The sequence below is a fragment of the Callorhinus ursinus genome, unplaced genomic scaffold (genome assembly GCF_003265705.2).
Source record: "Callorhinus ursinus isolate GAN/ISIS: 27379988/994484 unplaced genomic scaffold, GSC_fseal_2.0 scaffold10, whole genome shotgun sequence".
In the NCBI taxonomy this organism is placed as follows: Eukaryota; Metazoa; Chordata; class Mammalia; order Carnivora; family Otariidae; genus Callorhinus; species Callorhinus ursinus.
This window is the reverse complement of record NW_027397072.1, coordinates 55,888,983-55,895,372: the sequence shown is the minus strand read 5'-3', so window position 1 is coordinate 55,895,372 and position 6,390 is coordinate 55,888,983. Positions and strand designations below refer to the sequence as shown.

Genomic DNA, 6,390 nt, shown 5'->3' with positions numbered 1-6,390 from the left:
CCAGAAGCCTCCTTACATTAAAAAGCCTTACAGTTATCCTGCAAGGGACAGGAAGGTCTGATTTGCAGGATTTTTAGAGCATTAAAATAACTATCAGGCAGAAGAATCTTTCTTCTCGCCTAGGATTTCAGCCATGCGCGCTCTCTCTCTTTCTCTCTCTCTCTCTTTTTCCTCTCTCTCCCTCTCTCTCTAGCCTGGGGCTTGAATTTGCATGTCTAATTCATTTACTCACCATATTTGAATTGGCCTGAACAGATGTAAATCGGGAAGGATGGGAAAAACTGCAGTCATCAACAATGATTAATCAGCTGTTGCAGGCAGTGTCTTAAGGAGACTGGTAGGAGGAGGCATGGAAACCAAAAGGCCGTGTGTTTAGAAGCCTAATTGTCACATCAAGCATCATTGTCCCCATGCAACAACCACCACCTTATACATCACTTCCTGTTTTATGCAGCTCAAAAACATAGACTGAAGATTTATTTTTAATATGTTGACTTTATTTCTGAGCAAAGCATCGGTCATGTGTGTATTTTTCCATAGTCCCACCTTGGAGCATTTATGTAGACATTGTAAATAAATTTTGTGCAAAAAGGACTGGAAAAATGAACTGTATTATTGCAATTTTTTTTGTAAAAGTAGCAGTTTGGTATGAGTTGGCATGCATACAAGATTTACTAAGTGGGATAAGCTAATTATACTTTTTGTTGTGGATAAACAAATGCTTGTTGATAGCCTTTTTCTATCAAGAAACCAAGGAGCTAATTATTAATAACAATCATTGCACACTGAGTCTTAGCGTTTCTGACGGAAACAGTTTGGATTGTATAATAACGCCAAGCCCAGTTGTAGTAACGTTTGAGTGCAGTAATGAAATCTGAATCTAAAATAAAAACAAGATTATTTTTGTCATGCTGACTCCACTGCTTGAAAAATTTGTTTACTGCCCCCCAAATTTTTAAGGATTAATGCAGTAAATAGGAAAATTAATTTTAGCTCCCTCAGACATATTTGTACTTGAAAATTTTAACCACAAAGTAAATTATTTGATAATAGTCACTGATTTCTTTAAGCTGACTTAATGAACTCCTAATATCAACAAATTTAAGGCCCAAAGACACTAAACTAACTGTAGCCTCAGGTTGCATCCAACAGAATTCCTCACCTAGTATCAGTGAAATTTTTCTTGCACATAATGGCAAACCTAAATACAGAGGTAAGTCTTTTACTAAGAATGTTACCTAGGATGAGCAGTAGATGTTTATTAGGAAATTAACTATGTGAATTGAAGAGACCAGACTTCAAAATCTAATTTTTATAAATATTCTCTATGTTCACATTGGATAACACTGGTTATTAACCAATTTTCCAGAACAGCTGTACAGAATTTCTGCATGGCAGCCAGCTAAATGGTACAAAATAACATGTTTAAGCTGGAATAACTTATAATTTTATTTAAATAAATTGTTGCTATAAAAAGTGCTTCCCAAAGCTAAGGGAAATATACAAATATTTTAATTAAGGCAAATTCTCCTTTTAAAAGAATCATCCTTTTAGGAGTGATTGCTTTGTAAACAAAGGATGGGTCAGAGGAGAGGGCCTTAAACTCAAGTCTGACTTTCAGGCCCATGTCACCCTATAAACCCGCCCTGAACAATTCTATTTTCTATTTGAAAAGAGAAACCAGCTGTGGGCTGGGTTTACTAGGTGACGTGTGATTGACTGACTCACCTGCTGGAGCGCAGCGCGCATTCTCACCTTTTGTTTATTGGGCCTTGTTTCTAAACACGTGGATGCGCAGACGGAGCGAAGCTCGACAGTCAGCCTCCTCCGCGCGGCAGCGCCCTCCGCCCCACCCCGCCCCCACCCCATATATGAGCTTGTTTAAATTTCAGATTTGGACCCACTGGCAACTCTTTGGCGACATAAATAGTCCATATTAGTGAAATAATTCTCTTTTGGTAGCTGGTTACTAGCAGTTAACAACCATGTATTTACTTTAAAAATGAATACTAAACTTTATGAACTACCCATCCATTTGCCCCTCCTCCCCAGTACATGCCTGGGTGCGTAGGTTATTTTCAGCCTTTATTCTTGACGATGCTCTTGCCGGTTGGGGGAGGGAAAGAAAGGGGAGGAGACAGAGAGGGAGAGAGAGAGAGATGGGAAGGGGGGCGGGAGAGGCGAGCACCAGGAGGAGGAGTAGGGTGCAAGTGAAGAAGAATCGGGAAATATGGAGACTGAAGATTCAAGATCATGAGTGTCCAATGAATTAGAAAAAATAAACTGTGTTCTTTCCTTGTGTTCCCTGCTCCGTGCGGCGGCTTTGTGAGGGCCTTGCTCTCTCCTCAGATCCTTTCTCCCCTTGCCTGGACTCCCCCACTCCCCCTTAATGCGATTTTAGCTTTTCCTCTTGTAAATTTCAGAGCCAGCTTGGAGGTTATTGAGGACACTTATCTGAAAGAAAGAAATAATAGAGGTGCTGAGGGTGTTTTTGATGTTTCTTAAAAGGCAAAAACAGAACGCCCTCTTCTAAACAAGGGCACACAATTGTACCTGCTCTTTATTTTTATGGGGGGGGGCGCTGGTTGAATGAGACCTTTTAGCACGATTTAAATATTTTTAAAAAAATTAAAAATATTTTACCCTATCATATTTAATCAGCTGTAATTATAACACATTCGAAATGAATAATATGCCTTGACAGTATTTTTATTGTTATTGTTCATTGCATGATGTTCGACTGCTTTAGAAGCACAGGAAAGAGAAGTAAACGCGCTACAAATGGGGAATTACCCTCGTTTAGCATTAAAATTCATTTAGATAAAATTGCCACAAACATTTAAATGGGAAGATTAGTTCCCCCTCACGCCTTATTGCACTCGCTCAATGGTTCCGTTAAGAACATTTTACACGTTGGAAATTCCGTCTTCTCAGACGGCTTGCTGTTTCCTAGTTACCCACATTCAAAGCAAAGGCGCAGCAAAGGCAGCCGCCGCAGCAGCAGCAGGGGAAAAAAAAAGTTTGGCAACTGGTCTGCAATTCATCCGCTGCTGGCCCCAGCCTCCCCTCCGCCCACAGCAGTCCGCCCCCCACCCCTCACCTTTCCTCACCCCACCTCTTCTCTCCCCATTAAGTAATTTGCTGAGTCCTGTCCTTCAGAGAACAAGTCGCTTAGTTGTATAGTATTTGAATATAATGTTAAAATACAAAGAAGCCAGTTTGCCCCTCCCCCGGTCTCCCCTCTCTGGCTTCTGCTCTGAGTTGAGGGTTTAGTTGGAAAGTGCAGAGTTTCTTACATCCCCTATTCTGAGGCTACAAGGGACGTTTTTTGGCTTGCTTTTCTGCCAGGACATTGCCAGGAAATTCACCATTGTTTTTTTTTTTTCTTATTTTTTTGCTTGTATTAGAAACGTGTGAAAGAATTAGTTTGAAAAGTCCTTGCTACGTCTAGTTTCTCCCTCTCCTTTTCTTCTCTCTCTTCGTCTCTCTCCGGCCCCCCCTTCCGCCCTCCCTTCTTCCTTCCTCCCTCACCCCCTCCCTCCCTTCGCAGAGCCGCAGGAAAAGAAGAATGTCGGCTTCGACTGCCATCTTTTGGGGATTTGGAAAAACGACTCGGTAGGAAACGGAGGGAGGCGGAGGCGCGGGGGAAGGGGGGGAAACCCCCTTATTATCCTGTGTCGGAACTGGCTCCCTTAATCTGATGCTTAAATATTTGATGTGGAAAAATTACCCATAAAATTAGTTACTAACAATTTCAAATTGAAATCACTTATCGAATTATAAACGCATTAAAGCTGTATGGATGGTATTAGGAGTTCCTCGGGAGGCAGCGGGTGTCTTCTCACTGTGCGCCCGGCCGGCGAGTTTCGCCCCGGGGAGAAGCACCCCCGCGGAGCCAGGGGAGGGCGGCGGGGAGGCAGGCGCGGCGCTCGGGCGCGGGGTCCCGGCCTGAGGGACCTAGCGCGCGGCCAGGCCCAGGCTGAGGCTTGGGCTAGCTGGGCCGGCGGGGGGCGGGGTGGAGGGAGGGGAAGGAGTGGCGGTGGGAGGCTCAGACCCCCCGGCAGAGGCGCCTACGGGAAACTTCGTAGTCAAGTAGAAAGCTTCCGACAAGGAAAAACGCAAACCCTACCCGCCCCCTCCCGCCCGCGTCTCCCACGCGACACGCAGATTTTGCGCTCCCGGTCGGTTGCTGTGTGCAGCGCCCTCCCCCCCCGCCCAAGTCTGCGGGCCAGGGCGGGAGGCGAGACGCCGGTGGCCGGGCCAACCTCCGCGCGAGAGAGGAACTCCCGCGGGCCGCCGCGGCAGCTGCGAGGAGTCCAGACCAGGACGCCGCTGCCCCCTGCGTCCTACCGTGCACAGCGTCCAGGCCTGGACCCTGTGCCTGTGAGGACAGGTCTATGCTTAGAGCCTAGGGCACCTTGGGGGGGCGGCTCCGGCATCTCCAGGGGCTTCCTATCTCCTCCCGACCGCAAGAGGAAAGTCAAGTGTAAGGGGACTGCTGACTTTGTCTCTGGAGACGAGACGACCCGGGTCTGTGCAGAAGGTTGTGGAAAGGCACCTCCTGGGGCACTCTGGGCCCCCTTCCCTTAGAACCGCTCGGGTGTGCTTTGTGGTGGACTAGAGGCTTTTTGAGGGATTCTAATGCCGAGTCCCACCGCGGCGCTGGGAGCGCGACTCCGAGAGCTTGGGGGCTCGGAGGGCACTTGGAACCCGGGCAGCGCCCGCCTGGCGGGTCGCGAGTGCCAGGGTCGGGGGCCGCAGCAGGGGGGCCGTGGGCAGCACCCCGACGCCTAGGCAGGCAGGAGCTCCTCGGGAGCGCTTTAAAGCCTTTGCAAACTTTCCCTTGCCTTTTAGGATCCCAGCAGGCCGTTGGCCCACGTCAATGCAGTAAAAACATGACTTGATTCAAGCTCCCGGGTGGGCGCTTGGACGCCGGGCGGAGTGGCGTGGAATTGGATAGTGGTGTGCCCCGCCTGGCCCGGCATTTCCCCTCGTATTTCATCTCCCTCTTCCGTGCCATCCCGCACCCCCTTGACTGTTAGGCGGTCCGCAGCACTCAGGGTGGCCAGGTGCAGTCTACACTACGTTGGGAATCCCGGAGCCAGGGAAAAGAACGGTGAGGGAGAGAGAGCGGCGGATCGCCCCTTACGGGAGATGGCGGATGGCGGGGAGCGGGGTGTGGGGGGGGGTGTCACTTTTTGGCCCAATCTGCCCGCCAACGTGTCTGTAAACGTCCTCTCCCAAGGCGGAGCTGAAAGGAAAAACAAACAACATATTGAGCAATCAGTTCGCCAACATTTGAATTTTTAAGAGCTTTTACCCTAAAAACGGGTACCCCGGGGGTCTTGGCAGGGAGAGAAGGACATTTAGGGTCTCGGTTGTCGCTGGCCGCGCCCGGGGGTCGCCCCTCCGCGCGCTGTCCCCTGTCAGCCAGGCGCTCTCAGCCCACCGCGGGGGAAAGCCAGGCGGTGAAGCCCTGGAGAAAAGGGATTTAGTTTTAAGCCAGTCTCCCATCGATCGGGTCGGTAATTCCTACCCCTGCCCACTCGCAGACACACTCACCTCTACCCTAAAGCATTAAGTTCATTACGCGAGCAATGATCTTAATCTCCAGGCGGAAAACGAGTCCCGGGACCTCGACGATTCGGGAAGCAGTGAATAAAGTCACCTGTTCACGCAGCCGCCCCGCCGGCTCCTCTGGGCGGGGGCCTCAAGTGGCAAGGCGCGCTGCGCAGGGGTCCCTCGCTCCGCGCCCGGGCGTGCCCGGCAGGGGTCAGGAACCCTGCGTCTGCTTTCTTCGGGGTTGACGACCTTCTCGAAGGGTGGGATTGCGCCCACTCGCTTTCCTCCTCCCCTCCCTTCTGCTTTTCATCTTGGGCCCCCCCCCCCCCCACATCTCTGCGCTCTCTTCCTCCTCCCTTTGCCCAAAGTGGCGAGCTCCCCTTCTCCACCGATGGTCCCCAGGCTCTCACCTCCCACCCCACCACTACTCCCCGCAGCCTCAGGTCTTCGAACTGCAGTCTGGGTAACCTTTCGCCTTTTCGCGCTCGCCTGCTTCACCCAACAAGCTGGACATGGGTGGGTGGGGAAGGCTCAGCGAGGCCCCCTTGAAGCCACTTGCTGAGGGTACCCTGGGGCTTTAAACAACCAGATACCTGGATCTGGGGGAGATCCCTGCGCCCATTGATAATTCCACCTCAAAGAAACCCAGCAAAGCGGCAAACACCCCTCGCAGACGCCTGATCCCCACAGACCCTCCTCCCCCCCACAACATTTGGCTTCGAGCAGCGTCTGGCACCGCGGGGAGATGGAGGCGAGCCACGCGCCCGGTCCTTGCTGGCCGACCCACTAGGCGCCAGCTTGTTCTGGAGACTCAGTTTCCACTGGACA

At 50.6% G+C, this 6,390-nt stretch overlaps 1 protein-coding gene and 1 long non-coding RNA gene across 2 annotated transcripts in view; one reads left to right on the top strand and one right to left on the bottom strand.

The window, feature by feature from the left end:
* Positions 1-594, top strand: part of MEIS1 (Meis homeobox 1) — a 132,079-nt gene extending 131,485 nt beyond the window's left edge. The window contains exon 12 of the mRNA XM_025868568.2: positions 1-594. This exon is cut by the window's left edge and continues 613 nt beyond it. The gene's annotated coding sequence lies outside the window, so the exon portion shown is untranslated.
* A 1,745-nt stretch (positions 595-2,339) lies between these two features.
* Positions 2,340-6,190, bottom strand: LOC141373606 (uncharacterized). Its single transcript, XR_012379796.1, has 3 exons — positions 5,563-6,190; positions 5,150-5,251; positions 2,340-2,454 (listed from the first exon to the last, which is right to left on the bottom strand). It is a non-coding gene; the product is annotated as an uncharacterized lncRNA (long non-coding RNA).
* Positions 6,191-6,390: the final 200 nt, after the last annotated feature.